The following is a 22,043-nucleotide window of genomic DNA, read 5'->3' on the forward strand; positions in this document are numbered from 1 at the left end:
TTTATATTTTGCGGGGCCTAAATTTACTTTTACTTTCTAAGGTGTAGAAGGTGTAAGTTAACCTAGTGTCGAATTTTATGCTGATTAACGAATTGAAGATCAAGTGGATAATTGTCTTTTAGTTAAATTACCTGGATAAAAGATAGTAGTTGGTTTTAGCTAAAGGTCCTAAATGCAGAAAAGTAAATAAAGTGGGAGGATATCCGGAGTATGCAGATCAAGGAAATGTTGACCAAGATATCAGTATTGGGTTAGGGAAAGGTAATTATGCTTATGTTAAGACTATGCTTGGAATGCTGTAGATCTGGTTGGATGAGCCAATTACACAGACCTACTTATCTTTGAACTCTCGGAGTTCTCTTTGAGCAGTGAGAAGTATGTCACTTGGTCATATAACTGAAGTGTAACAATACCTCGGAGGTTATCCTCAGTAAAGTACTAGGTTTATTAGTGAGTTAAGCTCTAATCCTAACCCTCGTTATCAGTTTAGGTAACTGAATAACAACGTGCCGTGTTGATTGAACACTGATCACAAATGGAAGGAGTCTGTCGGTTTAAGTTAGTAAAACCTTAAATGAAAACTAACAACCATTTCATCATACTAATGAGATCACAACAAATCAAACAGTATACATCATCACAGTTAATATACTGATAGTAAAGCAGATAAAAACCTAATGAATACCTAAACAGTTGATATGACTAAGACCTAGGGTAACAATCAGACAAGAACATGCAATAGGCTTGGGTCATACAGTAAAGGCACTAACTAGATCTTAACAGCTCCTAAGAGGTCTCTTCGGAAGATTCAATAGGCATACTAGGTCATTCATGTCTCAATTCCTAGGTTCCATGTCCTAAAAGTGCATTAGATGCCTCTTGGGAACTTCGGCCATACCGAGTTCATAGAATCTTCAGATACAGTATAACCAGGGGTCTTGATCCTATGAAGTAGCTAATTTCATATAGGTGGACAAGTCCTGATCACAACCTAAGTTGGTTAATCCTTAAGATGCTAGCATACAGATCTATCAGACTTCCTAGTTCAGTATTATAACAGTAATCGTACTAAATTAACATAATTACGCTAACCCAAACTTCTATCATGGCAACATACAGATAAATTAAGCTATCATGAAAATATCGGAACGCATTATTAAACATAAAAAGTAAGAATACATGTTTAATACAAAAGACAAGCGTTTCGGATAAAAACCTAAAAAGGCCGAACAAATCTGCCCGAGATCGCCGGGATATCCTCCGTAAAATAAAAGCTAAGCAAACTACTACTAAAAACTAACTAAAAGATTAAAAATATAAAATGAATCGCAAGTTGAGTGTGTGTTGGAATGGATGGAGAAAGCCCTTTAAATAGACCAGGTTTTTGCCAAAATACGGCTGCAGGCCGTATGGCAGGCCGTTTGGTGGCCCGTATTTGGCAAGCCGTTTGGTGGCCCGTATTTGGCAGGCCGTTTACATGGCAGGCCGTTTCTTGGGGGCGTTTGCTGGGCCGTTTGGCAGGCCGTACCCCATACTGGCAGGCCGTATGGCAGCCCGTATGGCAGGCCGTTTCTGGTGCTGGTCAGCCTTGATTCTCTAGATCGTAACTTGATTTGTTGTCTTTCACCGTTTTCGCTCTAGAATCTTCGTTTTAGCTCCGTTTTACTTGATTCTTTTTGCATTGCCTTCGTAATTACTTAATATACAAAATTAACCTAAAAAGAGATAATTTTGACGAAAAAGTTTTAATTTTTATTGTTTTAGGGCTTAATTTAGGGGGTAAAAACGTGAATTTTTGCCCGATATCAATGGTTCTTCAATATCAGTGGCTTCATTACCACCCTCTAGAGAGCAACGGTATGAGGTGAATCCTTTAATGTCTTTCTCACGCATAAGATTTGCGAGAGAAATCTTTGCGAAAACATCGCAAATGTGTTAATAATAATAACATAAAAAGATATACGTCAATCACGAATAAATTGTAAAATAATGAAAGCATACCATCACCATCTGCATCTTTGAAGATGCCTATTTTATTAGGCCACAGCCAATGAGTTGAAATTATACCTACGTGAAGAGGCACAATCCCATATGGGCGGATTTGTAAGCACGCATTTGAATCTAGCTTTAAAGTTTCTTGTTGATATTCATCAAGATCAACGCAGTCTTTTCCATTCTTTGCAAATGCGGTTGCCCAAGTATCGACGTTTTGATACTCGTGAAGGGCAGTTTTCTTGACAAAAAAGATGGATTGCTGCCATTTGCCAACATTTTCTTTAGGAGTGTCCATCACTCCATTTCGGCACTTAAGTGTAAACCAGCTTGGGTCATGCGTAAGAATGGTGGAAAACTTATGAAAGACGTCTAATGAGACTGACCTATTAATCGCGTCGCAATACATTTCGAAAAGAATGAGCTTTGCGTTAGGATGAAATTGCCCAGGACTCACTGCGAAGAACTGACACGCATTTAGAAAAAAGTCTGTAAGAGGGAACCTAAGGTTACCTAAAAAAAGCGAAGTTTCGTAGATGACAAAATAATCTTTTGGTGGATTGTTAGCCTTGACACCCGCCGAAGGTGCAATTGGCTCAAATATATCAAGCATTGGGTAATTGAGCTTGATCTGCGTAAGCTTTTCATCTGTAATGTATGAGTCAAAATCATTAACGGATGGACCAGAAATAGATGGAGAAGGAGATGTAGAAATGATGAAAGTAAGAAATAAAATTTTTTATGTGATTGAAAGTATGCAAAGTAAACGCAGAAATTTGATGATGATTATGAATGCACTTTTTTGAGAGAGAAAATAGCAAGAGAAAGTGAGCTTTGAAATATGCGGCTACATCCTTTATTTATACCCTCAAGATTGCAAAGTGCCGTTTACATGTAATCATCACAAATCAACGGCTATTAAAATGCGTAAGAATTTCAATGGCTAAATATATAGCCGTTAGAATAAATGATAAGATGCAGATGGTTTATTTGAATAATATGCATAATTGCGTGTAGAAGTGTAAATATGTGAATACTTTTTGAAGATCACGGAAACTACAATTTTTATTTTTTAGAGTTTATTGTCTTACATTTTCTGCGAAAATATAACACAATAAACTGAGGGGACTTGATCATATACATACGCATGTATATGTATATTTGTAGTGCGAAAAGCTACTTAAAGACAAAAGACACAAGATATTAAATCGCGGTAAATATAAATGTACGCGGTAAGATTGCGCATAATATTAAAGAGTGCGTAGGCTTCTTGCAGTACTTGTGCGGAATACCTAAGTGCGCATACATCTTACTTCCGCGTAGGTCTCAAACCTATAAATAGGGAGCTTGGCCTCTCATTTGAGGTTGTTGATTCTGGAAGGATTGCCCTAGCCATATTGATCTTTCTTGTGAATTCGCCCGAGACTTGATCTTTGTTGGCCAAGGTAATTTATGAAGACCGGGACATGGTTGTTGATCGTTTGGCACTTAACGAAATATGACAATAAGGTCCCAAAATCCTAATCGACATCCATTGTACCCCCTCATTGCACTCAATCCTTGATTAACCTTTATTGGATAATCTAGGATTGATCAAGGAACACAAGAATGGGATAGGAGTGTGCGCATTACATTATTAATAGCTAGGATTTTGCGTTCCGCTTTACCATTTTGAGATGAAGTGTAGTGTGATAACCCGAACTAATCCATCCGGACGAAGTCCATATCGATTACAAACGAATTACAATAGTTGATAACATCGCGAGGTACTTGACCTCTATATGATACATTTTACAAACGTTGCATTTATACTTAAAAGGCAATCTATCATTACATCAAGAGTTGACAAGTTTGCCTAACATTTCATAATATCCAAATGATCTAATCTGCCATTTACTTAATAATAATCGCTAATGAACTTCAATGACTCGAATGCAACGTCTTTCTGAATTATGTCATAAATGGCCCCAAGTAATATCCTTAATATGAGCTAATGCACAGCGGAAGACTTAATTCGTACCTGAGAATAACATGCTTTAAAACGTCAACATAAAGTTGGTGAGATATATAGGTTTATCATCGATATAATAGTAGACCACAAGATTTCATAGTTATAAACGTTTTAGCAAAGATATTCTATACGTTGTTGAGCGCCCAGTAACTATACTTAACAGATGTTTTACGTGCATATTCCCTTTTCAAAGTTATCGCTACACCGTACCAAATGTAGTAAAACGAAGTACTAAACACCCGTTCTTCTAGTTTAGTAGTGACTAGAACAACATCTGGGTGGGGGTGTCAAACCCGATAGATCTATCAATAGGATTCGCGCTTACATGTTAACCACATGTAACTAATAGTTACCAGACTATGAGGGATATATACAAAGGTACAACTCAACATAGAATATATATTTAAGTACTTGTGTCCATTTCGAAAAACAAAAGATGCATGTATTCTCATCCCAAAATATTTAAAGTTTAAAAGGGGACTATATACTCACGGTTGTAAAAGTATATTTATAATAAGTTTTCAACTTATTAAAAATATGGTCGCCGTCATTGGATTCACGAACCTATAACAATAATAATGTTTCAGAAAATAATACCACATATGATTAAAATAACAATTCAAGTTTATAAAATACTTATATAACAATTTTTATCATTTTTATGTTAGTACTCTTAATATTGTCCAAAAGTCCGATGTTAGTGGTCCATAATTAGTTACTTAATAAAATAAATAAAGACCCCATCGTATTCGTATTGATCAGAATTAATCTTGACCCATGGTACCGTGTTGTCAAATGACGTATTGCGTACATAAAGTACCGGTGTTGTCAAATGACGTGTTGCGTACGTTCATGAGGTCTTATGATTAATCTTCTCGTATTGTTTACGGGTGGTCCTGAAATATATAAAATTAAATCATAAGTAAATATATATGAAATATCATATTAATTAGGAAAGATATGATTTATTTAATTTTTCTCCAATTATTTTCGTTGTTAAACAAGCTTTGGACACCCGATCTTATTTTAGTCGTAGTTTCTTCGTTACTACTCCGTTTTTGTTGATTCAACTTGCCATCTCCTTGGATCGAGTCAAAATTTAAGAATATGAACTGTAAATACCATGGTTTATATTCGTGATCACAGGTTATAGTCCAAATTCTAGGTGAATCTTATGAAAGTAATCATTTTTGTCATAAAAACAACATTTAATGGTCATTTTTCTAAAAATACTTATACTTTGAATTAAACCATGAAATTTTTATGTATTAACATATTCATAAGAAATATCATTTTTCCAGAACATGAACTTCTAAATCAAAGTTCAAGATGGTTTTTAATTATCCAACCCAAAACAGCCCCCGGTTACACTCCAACAACGTAGATTCAGTTTTAAGGTGTTCTTTGTAAAAACAAGTTGTATCTTGTTAAGTTAGCATATCATTATGATATATTACAGGTCTTGAAGTGTTTTAAAAGTTAAGTTAGAAGGATCTATTTAGTTTGCGAACAAGTTTGAAATCATTCAAACTATGTTCTAGTTTATAAACTCTTATATAGATAGCTATAAATATATGAATTGAACAAGAGTTGAAGTAGAGTTTTTACCTCAAGTTTAAAATGTAAAGTTGCTGGAAAGAAGTAGTAAAATAAAACTTGAGAGAGTTCTTGCAAGTGTGTGTGAAAATTGAAAGTAAAATTTGGAAAATGAATGTGTAAAAATGAGTTAAAAATGGTGCTTATTTATAGGCTTGAAAATTTGGTTTTTAGTGAAAATATCTAAGATAAGTTAAAATTTATTATGTCATGAATGACATATTACACCAATAATTGAAGATTTCTATTGGTATATACCAATAGTAAATACTTCTAGAAACTGTGTATTATACGAGTATAATACGGGTATAAAATATATAAAGATGTTTCATGAATCATATATAATGACAAAGATGTCATTTTCTATGATAAAAGGTTGAAAATGATGTTTTCCTACTAGTATATTCCAATAGTAAATACATCTTAATACAATACATATATATTTATTTTAACTTAGAAGTTATAACGTCGTTAAGCTTTATATATATATATCGTTTCGAAGTCCTTAAGTTAGTAGTCTCATTTTATGTATATAATCCATTATTAATATATTTAATGAGATACTTAATTATCATATATTCAAGATAGATATAATCCATATATATCCATAAGTATATAATTAATACAAGTTATGATGTTCGTGAATCGTCGGACAAATAGATGGTCAAAGGGTAACTAATCATCCGAATAACAATTTCAAACTTTCTAGACTAAACTTTAGGGTTTTTGCTTATCGTGTCGGAACCATATAGAGTTTAGGGTTTAAATTTGGTCGGAAATTTCCGGGTCGTTACAGTACCCACCCGTTAAAGAAATTTCGTCCTCGAAATTTGGTAGAGGTTGTCATAAATAACAATAGGAATGTTTTCATGACAATTATGAGGTGATAATGAAGTTTTATCATTATTGAGAGATATAGATAAAACGATTCGATCATGTGAAGCGTACGGGTGAGGCTATCACAAAATAGTGAAATGAGTAAATATGGAATCGTTTTTAATTGATGACGTGGTTTAGAATTGATTTCCGGGATTTAAGGGATTTAGGGAAAATCTTACGTAATAAGATTTGGTTCTTCGGCGATCAGAATCTTCTTTGATTTAATGCGGTAATCTGTTTCGATTTCTCTGTCGAATATTTCACTATAAATCCACCCTTTCGTTTCCTTATTTTTCACAACTCGCATCTTCTACTCTTTCTCCTTAATTCCTACTTTAAGGTATCCTTTAAAATGCTTCATCCCGTTCTGATTTTTGTTATACTTCTAACTTTCATATCTTTCATTCTTCTCTTCCATCTACCGCCAGAAGAATCTATTCACTTTTATGATTTTCTTGGAATTATAATGTTTCTAATTCTCCCGTGTCTTTACGTCGCCATACGTATTGATATACACGGTTTGTAGTTTCTGGGTGGTTTTTGGGTTTGATATCTTTCCTTATACTTCGATGCTCCTGCTTCTGTTTTCCATAATCATTGTCATCCATAGTTAATATTCTCTCCTATTTGCTGTGATCTATACCCCAATTTCTATTTTGGGACTTTGTCCCTTCGTTTCTTCTTCCCGTCCTTGAGTCAAGCGATCAATAGTTCGGAATTCGTAGGTATAAAATTTGGAATGAACATAATTAATGCTCTTAGAAAGAAATGGTAATGTCACGATTTTGATTTGTCAAATTACCAGAATATCTTGGAAAGATAGAACTATCAAGACGATATGTTCTTAATACGTTTGGGGATTGGATAGAATGTAAGAGCCGTGTAACATGGCACATGATGATGGTACTGTGAATCATCACCTTTCATTAGAAACTTAACATGACTTACTGTAATATAATGAAGTTGATCAAGTTTCATTATATTATACTAATTCATGTATCAGTTCCCAACACTACTTCAAAACATTCCTATTTTAAACTTGGAGGTTTCAGAATTTAGAAATTAACACAGTTTCTTTTATGTTGTAACGCAGATGTTACGGAGAGATATATGATCGCAGATAGGAATAGTTGTGAAAATATCTCCAGAAATATGGAGAATATGTATAACGGAAGATATGAAGATATCTTATAATATCTAAGGTAAGATGATGATGAAGAATATCATCCGAAAAGGTTTAGAATATCGAGTAGGGTTCTTACTAACGGTTTCATCAGGTACTGAATCGTTGGGATTATTTGAAAGCAGATTCTGTTCTTGTGATTTATCCACACCTTCCTTCATACTTTGCTCAATCAGTTTTCCAGTTTCAACCCTTCTCTTTTTCTGGGCTTTTCCAACATACTGTACTTCATCGTCAAACTTTTGACTGTTAAAGTCGTTTACAGTTTTTGCTGCTTCATCAGCATCTCAAGAACTACTTCATAGTTCAGGGTGTTTTTTTTTCTTCAGAAACTTCACATCCGAAATATGTAATTCTTAGGGGTAAGCGTTTTGGTATGACTAGAGAAGTTTTACGAGATTTTTCGAAATACTGATTGTTAATCTCGCCCAAAGGAATGACGAGCTGCTGGTACGTCTGTTGATGACGTCACGGAATATAAAAGGTTCTTCGGTAATGACGGCAAAAGGATTACGTATACATCGAGATTATAATAAGAGCAGTCTTACTGAGAAGTCGAAGTAGAGCTGTGACAAAATTTGGCTACTTTGAAAGGAATCGTATGGTTGTTTTTGCTAATGAATGATAAGGAATTCAACGCGGATAGGGTTTTATCTATAACTTTGGTTTCGAAAGTTTTTCAGGTGCATAACTGTATGCATGAATCTTTCTTCCATATACGAGGTGCGGCTGGTTCAACTTCTCAATCGAGGTATTTTCAAGAATCATGAAAAGTTGTGAATGCGAATTGTAATCGTCAAGATACGAATGAGGTTTAAAATAGAATCAAGTGGCAAACTTGAAGATTAGTTTAGTTTCATATGTTATAATCAATAATTTAATTTATTTTACTTGTCCAAAGTTAGCATTCCAATAGTCCGATTGTCCAATGGTTCAATATATTCATATATAAAATAAATATATAATATTCGAATTAATTAATACGTATCGTGACCCGTGTACCGGTCTCAGTGTCGATCACAACTCAAACCATATATATATTTTGGAATCAACTCCAACCCTGTATAGCCAACTCCTACCTTCACATATAGAGTGTCTACGGTTGTTCCGAAATATATATATAGATGGGTCGATATGATAGGTCGAAACCTTGTATACGTGTCCCGTTATTTAAAGTGCGTAAAATAAATAAATATATATCATGACCCATTATACAACGTGTTGTCTTAGAATTAATCCGACGTATTGTTGTACATGTGTCCCGACAGTAGTACAGTGCGGAAATTAAAATTGCGAGAATGTAAATTGCGATAAATTAAATGTTAATTAGTTAGCTGGGAACAGTTAGCCGGAACAGTTAGCGTGGAATCCTTAATAGATTTTTAATTAGTTAAATCGTCTGTTTCTAACAATTTTTATTTTGTCCAATGTTTTCTTCTTTATGCCACTTGTTGGATTCTGGTAGGTCAAAATCCGAATATGAAATTTGAATGAAAATGGTTATTCTGGGGTGAGCGGATACGAATATCGGTGGTTGTAAGTAAGATAATAGATAACCGTTGAATCAGATTCGAGAATGTACAGTGTAACTTATTAATGTGAATCCTAAATATTCCTCGGGTACTACCCACCCGTTAAAATATTTTCATCATTAATAGTTTGTACAAAGGAATTTTTTTTAATTACTATCCTTATGAAAATATACTTGCATATATATTTTCTTCAGAGGTAATCATAGATTTAATGAGTCAATAAGATATTAAACTCATTTGATTTATCATTAATTCTAGATTACATAATCTCTAAGACTTTAGAAATTACATAATCGTCATACGATACGTAAAGCGAAGATAATCGATGTAGAACGATATATAGAACGAAGATCATACTTGAAGTACAGATATTGAGTCATGTGATGTTGATATTCGAGATACAGATTGTGATGTTGAGATTTAAGGCGCGGTTGTGATTGGGGTGATAAGGTACTGTCGGCGTTGATGATGGTGGAACGGATTATGCTGCTGGTGCTGCTGCTGGTGTTTGTAACCTTCGCACCATGTTCTCCAAAGCCACTACCCGAGCACGGAGTTCGTTGACTTCTTCTATTATACCGGGATGATTGACGGTTGGAACGAGCGAATGAACAAGATTTGAAATATGGGATAGTATGTAATCATGACGAGATACTCTAGAAATGAGCGAGAAAATGGTGTTTCGAATAGGTTCGCCGGTAAGTGCTTCAGGTTCATCGTTAAGAGGACAATTTGGTGGATGGAATGGATCACCTTCTTCTTGTCTCCAGTGATTTAGTATACTACGAACCCATCCCCAATTCATCCAGAATAGATGATGGGAAATTGGTTGATCCATTCCGGTGATACTGTCGTCGGAACCCGACTGGAAATCCATATCGACGTAACTGTCGAAGTTGGAGGAATTTGAGCTGAATGAAGAATCCATCTTGTATGGTCGGAGAAATGAATTTTTGGTTTGGAATAGGTTATAGGAGTTGGGTTTGGTACTCTTCAATACATAATTTACATATGTATATATAACACCAAAATCCCGTGAATTACGGAGAATCTTTGAAATACGTCAGGCAATATCTATAGTAACAGATACGCTAGGATATGAATTTTGTCTATACACTATCGATGCACTAAATGCAGTGAGACGTGTCTAGACTTAAGAATGATAAGCAGGCAACTCCCTAAGGATGATAAGCAGATGGTTTCTAACTAGAAATAATAAGCAAAACTTTTTAACAGGCAGACACGGTCAAAGTCCAGTCTCACTAATGTATCCTAACAACTACCAGTTAGACACACTAATGGGTGACCTGGTTCGCTAAGACCAACGCTCTGATACCAACTGTGATAACCCGAACTAATCCATCCGGACGAAGTCCATATCGATTACAAACGAATTACAATAGTTGATAACATCGCGAGGTACTTGACCTCTATATGATACATTTTACAAACGTTGCATTTATACTTAAAAGGCAATCTATCATTACATCAAGAGTTGACAAGTTTGCCTAACATTTCATAATATCCAAATGATCTAATCTGCCATTTACTTAATAATAATCGCTAATGAACTTCAATGACTCGAATGCAACGTCTTTCTGAATTATGTCATAAATGGCCCCAAGTAATATCCTTAATATGAGCTAATGCACAGCGGAAGACTTAATTCGTACCTGAGAATAACATGCTTTAAAACGTCAACATAAAGTTGGTGAGATATATAGGTTTATCATCGATATAATAGTAGACCACAAGATTTCATAGTTATAAACGTTTTAGCAAAGATATTCTATACGTTGTTGAGCGCCCAGTAACTATACTTAACAGATGTTTTCCGTGCATATTCCCTTTTCAAAGTTATCGCTACACCGTACCAAATGTAGTAAAACGAAGTACTAAACACCCGTTCTTCTAGTTTAGTAGTGACTAGAACAACATCTGGGTGGGGGTGTCAAACCCGATAGATCTATCAATAGGATTCGCGCTTACATGTTAACCACATGTAACTAATAGTTACCAGACTATGAGGGATATATACAAAGGTACAACTCAACATAGAATATATATTTAAGTACTTGTGTCCATTTCGAAAAACAAAAGATGCATGTATTCTCATCCCAAAATATTTAAAGTTTAAAAGGGGACTATATACTCACGGTTGTAAAAGTATATTTATAATAAGTTTTCAACTTATTAAAAATATGGTCGCCGTCCTTGGATTCACGAACCTATAACAATAATAATGTTTCAGAAAATAATACCACATATGATTAAAATAACAATTCAAGTTTATAAAATACTTATATAACAATTTTTATCATTTTTATGTTAGTACTCTTAATATTGTCCAAAAGTCCGATGTTAGTGGTCCATAATTAGTTACTTAATAAAATAAATAAAGACCCCATCGTATTCGTATTGATCAGAATTAATCTTGACCCATGGTACCGTGTTGTCAAATGACGTATTGCGTACATAAAGTACCGGTGTTGTCAAATGACGTGTTGCGTACGTTCATGAGGTCTTATGATTAATCTTCTCGTATTGTTTACGGGTGGTCCTGAAATATATAAAATTAAATCATAAGTAAATATATATGAAATATCATATTAATTAGGAAAGATATGATTTATTTAATTTTTCTCCAATTATTTTCGTTGTTAAACAAGCTTTGGACACCCGATCTTATTTTAGTCGTAGTTTCTTCGTTACAACTCCGTTTTTGTTGATTCAACTTGCCATCTCCTTGGATCGAGTCAAAATTTAAGAATATGAACTGTAAATACCATGGTTTATATTCGTGATCACAAGTTATAGTCCAAATTCTAGGTGAATCTTATGAAAGTAATCATTTTTGTCATAAAAACAACATTTAATGGTCATTTTTCTAAAAATACTTATACTTTGAATTAAACCATGAAATTTTTATGTATTAACATATTCATAAGAAATATCATTTTCCATAATATGAACTTCTAAATCAAAGTTCAAGATGGTTTTTAATTATCCAACCCAAAACAGCCCCCGGTTACACTCCAACAACGTAGATTCAGTTTTAAGGTGTTCTTTGTAAAAACAAGTTGTATCTTGTTAAGTTAGCATATCATTATGATATATTACAGGTCTTGAAGTGTTTTAAAAGTTAAGTTAGAAGGATCTATTTAGTTTGCGAACAAGTTTGAAATCATTCAAACTATGTTCTAGTTTATAAACTCTTATATAGATAGCTATAAATATATGAATTGAACAAGAGTTGAAGTAGAGTTTTTACCTCAAGTTTAAAATGTAAAGTTGCTGGAAAGAAGTAGTAAAATAAAACTTGAGAGAGTTCTTGCAAGTGTGTGTGAAAATTGAAAGTAAAATTTGGAAAATGAATGTGTAAAAATGAGTTAAAAATGGTGCTTATTTATAGGCTTGAAAATTTGGTTTTTAGTGAAAATATCTAAGATAAGTTAAAATTTATTATGTCATGAATGACATATTACACCAATAATTGAAGATTTCTATTGGTATATACCAATAGTAAATACTTCTAGAAACTGTGTATTGTACGAGTATAATACGGGTATAAAATATATAAAGATGTTTCATGAATCATATATAATGACAAAGATGTCATTTTCTATGATAAAAGGTTGAAAATGATGTTTTCCTACTAGTATATTCCAATAGTAAATACATCTTAATACAATACATATATATTTATTTTAACTTAGAAGTTATAACGTCGTTAAGCTTTATATATATATATCGTTTCGAAGTCCTTAAGTTAGTAGTCTCATTTTATGTATATAATCCATTATTAATATATTTAATGAGATACTTAATTATCATATATTCAAGATAGATATAATCCATATATATCCATAAGTATATAATTAATACAAGTTATGATGTTCGTGAATCGTCGGACAAATAGATGGTCAAAGGGTAACTAATCATCCGAATAACAATTTCAAACTTTCTAGACTCAACTTTAGGGTTTTTGCTTATCGTGTCGGAACCATATAGAGTTTAGGGTTTAAATTTGGTCGGAAATTTCCGGGTCGTTACATGTAGGGACAAGAGAATCTAAAAGACATGCCATTTAGTTCACAAAATTGGTGAAAAGATGCATTGTTGTACTCAATTCCATTATCACATTGAAGTTGTTTGATTTTATAGCCAAATTGTGTATAAATGTAGGCATGAAAGGCTTTGAAGATGGAGAAAACTTGTGACTTATGTCCAATTGGAAATGTGCATAAAAAATTAGTATAGTTATCAAGAAAGAGCACACAATATCTATGACCATTGTTACTAACGATTGGTGATGTCCACAAGTCACTATGCACAATATCAAATGGACAATAAGTAGTAGAATAAGAAGCATGAAACGGAAGTTTAATATGTTTGCCAAAAATGCAAGATTGATAAGTTTTATTTCTAAGGTTCGAATCACATGTAAATTTGACTAGTTTTATTTATGAGACATGGGTTGATTAAAAATAGGCGAGGGTCCATTTGAATGATTTGAATACCCATTTGAGAAACCACAGCCACGACCACGGCCGTAACCACCCTGATATTGCTTTAATTATACATGTTTATCTCACAATATCTCCCTCATTTCATTCGGTTTTGAGGATCATTGAGGGGCGAAAGTTGGTTATTTGCGCTAAAGTGTCTGTTCAAGGCTAAAAGCCTGATTTGGTGTAAAATTGACCAAGCCTTGATCAAAAGTGACAAAAAAATGACAAGTGCAGAAATCAACTTGATGTGCCAGCAAAGATATGGCCGAAATGGACGGTTTTATTCGTGCGGTGTCGTTAGGCCGCAGGATGTCTGATTCGGTTGATCAAGGCAGCACACAGTCGTTTTGTTATTTATATTTTGCGAGGCCTAAATTTACTTTTACTTTCTAAGGTGTAGAAGGTGTAAGTTAACCTAGTGTCGAATTTTATGCTGATTAACGATTTGAAGATCAAGTGGATAATTGTCTTTTAGTTAGATTACCTGGATAAAAGATAGTAGTTGATTTTAGCTAAAGGTCCTAAATGCAGAAAAGTAAATAAAGTGGAGGATATCCGAAGTATGCAGATCAGGGAAATGTTGACCAAGATATCAGTATTGGGTTAGGGAAAGGTAATTATGCGTATGTTAAGACTATGCTTGGATTGATGTTGATCTGGTTGGATGAGCCAATTACACAGACCTACTTATCTCTGAACTCTCGGAGTTCTCTTTAAGCAGTGAGAAGTATGTCCCTTGGTCGTATAACTGAAGTGTAACAATACCTCAAGGTTATCCTCAGTAGAGTACTAGGTTTGTTAGTGGGTTGAGCTCTAATCCTAACCCTCATTATCAGTTTAGGTAACTGAATAACAACATGCCGTGTTGATTGAACACTGATCACAAACGGAAGGAGTCCGTCGGTTTAAGTTGGCAAAACCTTGATTGAAAACTAACTACCATTTCATCATACTAATTAGATCACAACAAATCAAACATTATACAACATTAAAGTTAATATACCGATAGTAAAGCAGATAGAAACCTAATAAGTACCTAAACAGTTAATATGACTAAGACCTAGGGCAACAATCAGACAAGAACATGCAATAGGCTTGGGTCATACAGTAAAGGCACTAAATAGATCTTAACAGCTCCTAAGAGGTCTCTTCGGAACAGTCAATAGGCATACTAGGTCATTCATGTCTCAATTCCTAGGTTCCATGTCCTAAAAGTTCATTAGATGTCTCTCGGGAACTCCGGCCATACCGAGTTCATTGAATCTTCAGATACAGTATAACCAGGGGTCTTAATCCTATGAAATAGCTAATTTCATATAGGTGGACAAGTCCTGATCACAACCTAAGTTGGTCAATCCTTAAGATGCTTGCATACAAATCTATCAGACTTCCTAGTTCAGTATTATAACAGTAATCGTACTAAATTAACATAATTATGCTAACCCAAACTTCTATCAGGGAAACATACAGATAAATTAAGCTATCATGGCAATATCGGAACACATTATTAAACATAAAGAGTAAGAATACATGTTTAATACAAAAGACAAGCATTTCGGATAAAAACCTGAGAAAGCCGAATTAATCTGCCCGGGATCAGAGGGACTCGCCGGGATATCCTCCGGAAAATAAAAACTAAGCTAACTACTACTAAAAACTACTAAAAATATTGAAAATATAAATTGAATTGTAAGTTGAGTGTGTGTTGGAATGAATGGAGAAAGGCCCATTAAATAGACTTGGAATCTGCCAGCATACGCCTGGCAGGGCGTATGGCAGCCCGTTTTTGGCAGGCCGTATGCTTGGTTGGCCATTTGGTGGCTCGTGTGGTGGCACGTATTTGGCAGGCCATTTCCATAGAGGCAGGCCGTATGGCAGGCCGTATGGAAGGTCGTATGGCTTGCTGATCAGGCCTGATTCACTGGATCGTAACTTGATTTCTTGTCTTTCACCGTTTTCGCTCTAGAATCTTCGTTTTAGCTCCGTTTTACTCGATTCTTTTTGCATCGCCTTTGTAATTACTTAATTTACAAAATCAACCGAAAAAGCGGTAATTTTGCCGACAAAGTTTTAATCTTTATTGTTTTAGGGCTTAATTTAGGGGGTAAAAACGTGACTTTTTGCCCGATACAAATTACCCCATACTTAGCTTTCCTTTTCCTCAAGCAAGAAAGCGGGAATATCAGGATATTTCTAATAGATTCTCCCTTGCCCCACCCGTAGATCTTTTTATTATGCCTTCATCAGAAGTTGGCACATCTTTCGAAAGTATTAGAAAAAAGTTTCGAGCTTCGATGATTTGGTCGCTAGATTTCAATTGCATCCATAGTGGAAAATGCGTACTTTCCAACTCTCAGATATAGAGTATACATGATCAGGCTCCTCACTGACGGATCACTCATATCACTCAAGTGTTTAGGGTGTCCTATTCTAATTGTATTGTCGCTCAGAAGCCAGTCGTGTAACAGTTCTCATCATAGGCTTGGTAAAGCATCGATATCTCCACCGGTTAAGTAAGGACGGCACTGATCTTCTTCCTAAGCATTCTTTCAAGAGGAAGACGGGTTATAGGGTTTTGTTGGAAATTTTATGAGTTTTGGTGAAAGGTATCCAGATCTTTAGATTTGAGAGAATTGATAGACTTTGATTCTTCAGAGTATCCATTTTGGATAGATAATGACTGAGAATTCCGTAAAGGTTGTCTTTGGAAGAGACGGATTTTGCTAAGACTTTGTCTAGAATTTTCTTTTGCTCTTCCATCATTCTTCTTCAGGGCATCTCCTTGGGTTTCTTTTTGCCTTATTTGAGACATTTTGCTGTTAGAGACTTTGCTCTTTCATACAATCACTTTTTTTTTCGGCATACCCTTTCTTCATAACTTTTGTCTTTCGTTCCTGGTGCCCAGAGAGGAAGTGATAATCCACTGAAAATAGGTCTTTGACCTATCAAAAACAATCAGGGGTTCGGAATCTTTCGACTAGTGCTTTTGAAGCGAATTCGATCGATCTATCTCTTCATTGATCTCTGGATCTTTTGGTGAATGAAAAGGGGAATGAAATGTGAATGGTGTATTTTGGGAGTGAATTTGGGGTGAATATTTCTGATTCATCAACTCTTTATGTGAGTTGGTCGGGGTAAAATTACGTGGAGTGGAAACGGAAACGGATAGCTTTTTGTCTTCTCTATTCGGAATGATTTCGGAAGGAGTATCGCACCTGCACCACGTATGGCGCTCACTAACCATTGACCTTGAAACGTATGTCTGAACCAAGTTCTAACTTGAACCGTACACCGGCACGCTCATCAATTGAAATAACAAAGCACTGTAGATTTGATGGGTCATACAGATACTTTGGGTCCAATTTTCCTCACTTTTTAGAGTAGGGGTCGTGCTTGATCATGCGTAGCCTTTAACATATTTTCTTAAAAGAAATCTTTTGACACAAAATATTAGTTTTAGTTTAATCGTTCCGTTCTAATAAATGTTCCGAAAACCGATTTCTAGCAATTTTATTAGATCTTTTGGGCAAAAACAAAGTAAGAATTTTTCAAAATTACCCAATATTCATTGCTTAATTACTTTTGGACAAAAGAATTTTCAAAACTTGGCGTTTTATGGTTACTTGACTTAAAACTTCGACCTTAAAAACCTTACCCATTACCCCACACTTAGAAGAACATTGTCCCTAATGTTCTCTAGAAAGAATATTTTAATACTTTACAAATTAAGGACATGATTTCTAAAATTCTAAGTTGGTTGTGGGGGTTACCCCACACTTAGAGACTTTAGTGCGTGATAATGCTAAAAATGAACATATATTTTATAGCATTATTCCTCAAGAAAGACAAGATTTTAGTTGCAATTGTTCTATTTACAAGCGATATTCGTTTAAAATATTAAAAGGTGAAGACAAAAGACAGATTCGACAAATTGAAGACGGAAAGGTCCAAAAAGCTAAAAAGTACAAGATACAATAAAAAAGGTTCAAATTAATGATGAAGAACGTCTAAAAATGACAAGATTACAAGTTACAAACCACAAAGTACACGATATAAAATTGTACGCAAGGACGTTCGAAAATTCGGAACCGGGACATGAGTCAACTCTCAACGCACGACGCAACGGACCAAAAATTACAAATTAATTATGTATATAAATATAATATAATATATAATTAATTATATAAATTATATATTTATATTATATTTATATTTAAAAATTATGTCGGCAAGCAAGAGTCCAAGGATGAGCTGTAATTCCTTTCTCCGCGACTCGCGGCAAATGATGAAGAAAACCTCCGCAACTCGCGGAGGTCCCTGGGACCAAGACGTCTATAAAAGCCAGCGAAGTTTGATCGTTTTAGATATCCTAAAAAAATCTAATCTATCTCTCTATCGTAATATTAATATAAATATTATAATAATAATTTTAATTTTAAATTATAATAATAATAAGATTATGATAGAGAATATTTTGAGTGTATAAGTCGAAATTCTGTCCGTGTAATACTACTCTATTATTAATCACTGTAAGTTATGTTTATATTATTTTCATTAATGTCTAGTAGCTAAGCCGTTATTATGCTTATTTAATACCGAAGTAATCATGATGTTGGACTAAAAATACTAAAAATGGGGTATTTGGACTTTGGACCATAATTGGGGTTTGGACAAAAGAACGACACTTGTGGAAATTAGACTATGGGCTATTAATGGGCTTTATATTTAATTAACGATACCTCGTTAATTTTATATAAAGGTTATGATTTTATGTATCCATAAATATCCATATACGTTTAATCGGACACGGTGGGCGGGATATTTATAAGTACTAATTATTGTTCATTTGACCGGATACGGGGATGGATTAATAGTCACTGGACTCATTAAAACAGGGGTGGATTACATTCAAGGGTAATTGGTGTAATTGTTAACAAAGTATTAAAACCTTGGAATACACGTAGTCGATAACCTGGTGTATTCATTAAACAAAGTATTAAGACCTTGTTACAGTTCGAGTCCCCAATTAGTTGGAATATTTGACTTCGGACATAAGGACAATTTGGCGAAGAACCTCGCACTTATAATTATGACCGTTGGACCATTATGGACAAAATCGTATGGACATATTAAATAATCCAGGACAAATGACAATTAACCCATCGGACTAAACTAAAATCAAAAAGCCAAACATCATGATTACGGAAGTTTAAATAAGCATAATTCCTTTATTTTCATATTTAATTGCACTTTTAATTATCGCACTTTAATTTCTGTCATTTTAATTATCATTTATTACTTTACGCTTTAAATTAAGTTGTATTTATTTTTAATATTTTGCATTAGGTTTTAACTGTTATTTAAGTTTTAAAAATCGACAAACCGGTCATTAAACGGTAAAACCTCCCTTTTATAATAATAATACTACTTATAATTATTTTATATAAAAACTTAACAATATTGTGTGCGTTAAACTTCTCGAGCTTTCCCTGTGGAACGAACCGGACTTACTAAAAACTATACTATAATACGATTAGGTACACTGCCTATAAGTGTTGTAGCAAGGTTTAAGTATATCCACTCGATAAATAAATAAATAAATAACTTGTGTAAAATTGTAGCATATTTAATAGTATTTCGGAACAAAATTAATACTATTTCATATACACCCCATACGACATCAAGAAGTTTTTGGCGCCGCTGCCGGGGACACCGAAGCGAAACGCCACTAAAAAGATTTTTATTTAAGCTTTATTTAGTTTTTATTAAAAAAAATATATATTTTTAAATAATAAAAAAATTAAAAATATAAAAATTAAAAATTAAAAAAACCGAAAAAAATATATATATAAATCTATTTTTAAGATTTTAAAATATTTTTATTATTTATTTTAAGTTTTTAAAATTTTAAGTTTTATTAGATTTATATAATTATTTTAGTTAAAATTAAAAACAGAAAATAAAATAAAATAAATATAGAGTTGAACATGTCCAAACTTGAACCTGTCACGTTTGAATTTTGAACCTCCGCAACTCGCGGAGGAAGTGAACTGGGCCACCGCGAGTCGCGGAGACGCCTTGACCTGCCACTTCCGTAACCCTAATCTGGCAATTAATACGGAGTATTTATTATTATTAATTAATTAGTTTTAGGTTATAATTAATTTAATAATTAGTTTTAAGTTTTAATTATTTAATATTAATTAGTTTTATTAAATATATAAAATTAATACTTTTATAAAATATAAAATAAATATAAAAATAATATTTTTATAAAAATAAATAATTTTATCAACTTTTTATTTCTTTTTCTATTTTGTACCTTTTTATTAGTTTTTAGCGTAATATTTATATTTTTATTCGTTCGTACCTAGTTTTTAGACATAGTTTTTGCCGTAGCTTATTTTTATTTCTAGATTTTTAGGATTGCCGTAAAATCCCTTAAGTGCTTATTCCTTAGATTAAGATTTAGGTGCTTTAGAATTTTGCGACGCCATTTTTCGCTCTACTTCCTTATTTTTATTTTTTGACACCTTTTATATATTTCTTTCTCCCATTTTATGTATCAAGTATCATTCCAGATCATAATCTCAATTTGTAGTTTTAATTTTAAATTAGTAATAGTAATAAGGATCGATTAGTCGAATGTTTTAAAGTTTTATAAGTCACTCTTTTTCTTCCTTTTTATTTTTCGACGCTTTTCGACCAGCAATCTATTTCTTTCTTATTTCTCGACATTCTAGTTTTTAGGACATAGATTTTTTTTCTCTATTTCTTATCTAAATCTTCAAACGGAACGAAAAATTATTTTAAGTGGTTAAATTAATAGACGTTGACATTTTTCTGGTTCGTAGTAATAGTTGGATTTGTTAGTGGCTAGTTGTGGGCTTCCGATTTAAAGGGTCCTGGCTACCTGCTGCATCTTTTGGCTATTCGAAACGTGGGCAAAATCAGAAAAGTCTATTAATTGGATAGCTTATATAATTTTTCTTATTTTTATAACTAATAGGATATTCTGTGAATGCACTGAGCAAAACGTTCACCACCTGTAACTCGATCAAGACATCTAGCAAATATTGTAGCCGTTGATTTTTCTTTAGAATCGTCATCAAATCGACCAAGTACTCAAACTCAAATTTCCGATAATCCAATTTTTGAAACCAACCTCACAATTGAGAATCCGGAGAATATTCAGGGATAATTCCGAGATCCTGATCCACTAATCATTCCTCCGGAGCCACCAATCATTCGAACAGAGATTGTTGAGGACGAAACCATTAAATCAGAATCCTCTAGTGATTCAGATTTAACACATCCAATCATGGAAAATCTGGAACCTCTAAGTATGGAAGACCGAATGAGAGCTAAACGCACTGGCCAAGGTCATGCAATTACTCAACCAAACGTTAATGCGCCAGATTATGAAATCAAAGGACAAATTCTACACATGGTAACTAACCAATGCCAATTCAGTGGTGCGCCGAATGAAGATCCAAACGAACATCTTCGTACGTTTAATAGAATTTGTACACTATTCAAAATCCGAGAAGTGGAAGATGAACAGATCTATCTCATGTTATTTCCCTGGACTTTAAAGGGAGAAGCCAAAGATTGGTTAGAATCGTTACCTGAAGGGGCGATTGATACATGGGATGTGTTAGTTGAAAAATTTCTTAAACAATTCTTTCCGGCATCCAAAGCCGTAAGACTTCAAGGAGAAATTGTTACGTTCACACAAAAGCCAAACGAAACTCTATATGAGGCGTGGACAAGATTTGGAAAGTTGTTAAGAGGATGTCCGCAACATGGTCTAGACACTTATCAAATAGTACAAATATTCTACCAAGGATGTGACATCACTACAAGGAAAGACATCGACATAGCAGCCGGTGGTTCCATTATGAAGAAAACCGCAACTGAAGCTTACAAAATTATTGATAACACTGCATCCCACTCACATGAGTGGCATCAAGAAAAAGATATCGTTAGATCATCTAAAGCGGCTAGAGCCGATTCTAGCCATGACTTTGATTCCATGTCCGCAAAGATAGATGCTTTCGAGAGACGAATGGAAAAGATGACTAAAGATATTCACGCTATACGAATTAGTTGTGAACAGTGTGGAGGACCACATTTGACAAAAGATTGTCTCAGTATTGAACAAACAATGGAACAAAGAGAAAATGTTTCATACATGAACCAAAGGCTTGGAAATAATTATCAGAATAATTATCAACCGCCAAGACCAAACTACAATAAAAATCAGAACTATAACCGAAATGTTCCATACAACAACCAACAAGGTCCTAGCAATCAACAAGTATCTAATAATACTTACA

Source organism: Rutidosis leptorrhynchoides, chromosome 11 (assembly GCF_046630445.1).
Source record: "Rutidosis leptorrhynchoides isolate AG116_Rl617_1_P2 chromosome 11, CSIRO_AGI_Rlap_v1, whole genome shotgun sequence".
Taxonomy (NCBI): Eukaryota; Viridiplantae; Streptophyta; class Magnoliopsida; order Asterales; family Asteraceae; genus Rutidosis; species Rutidosis leptorrhynchoides.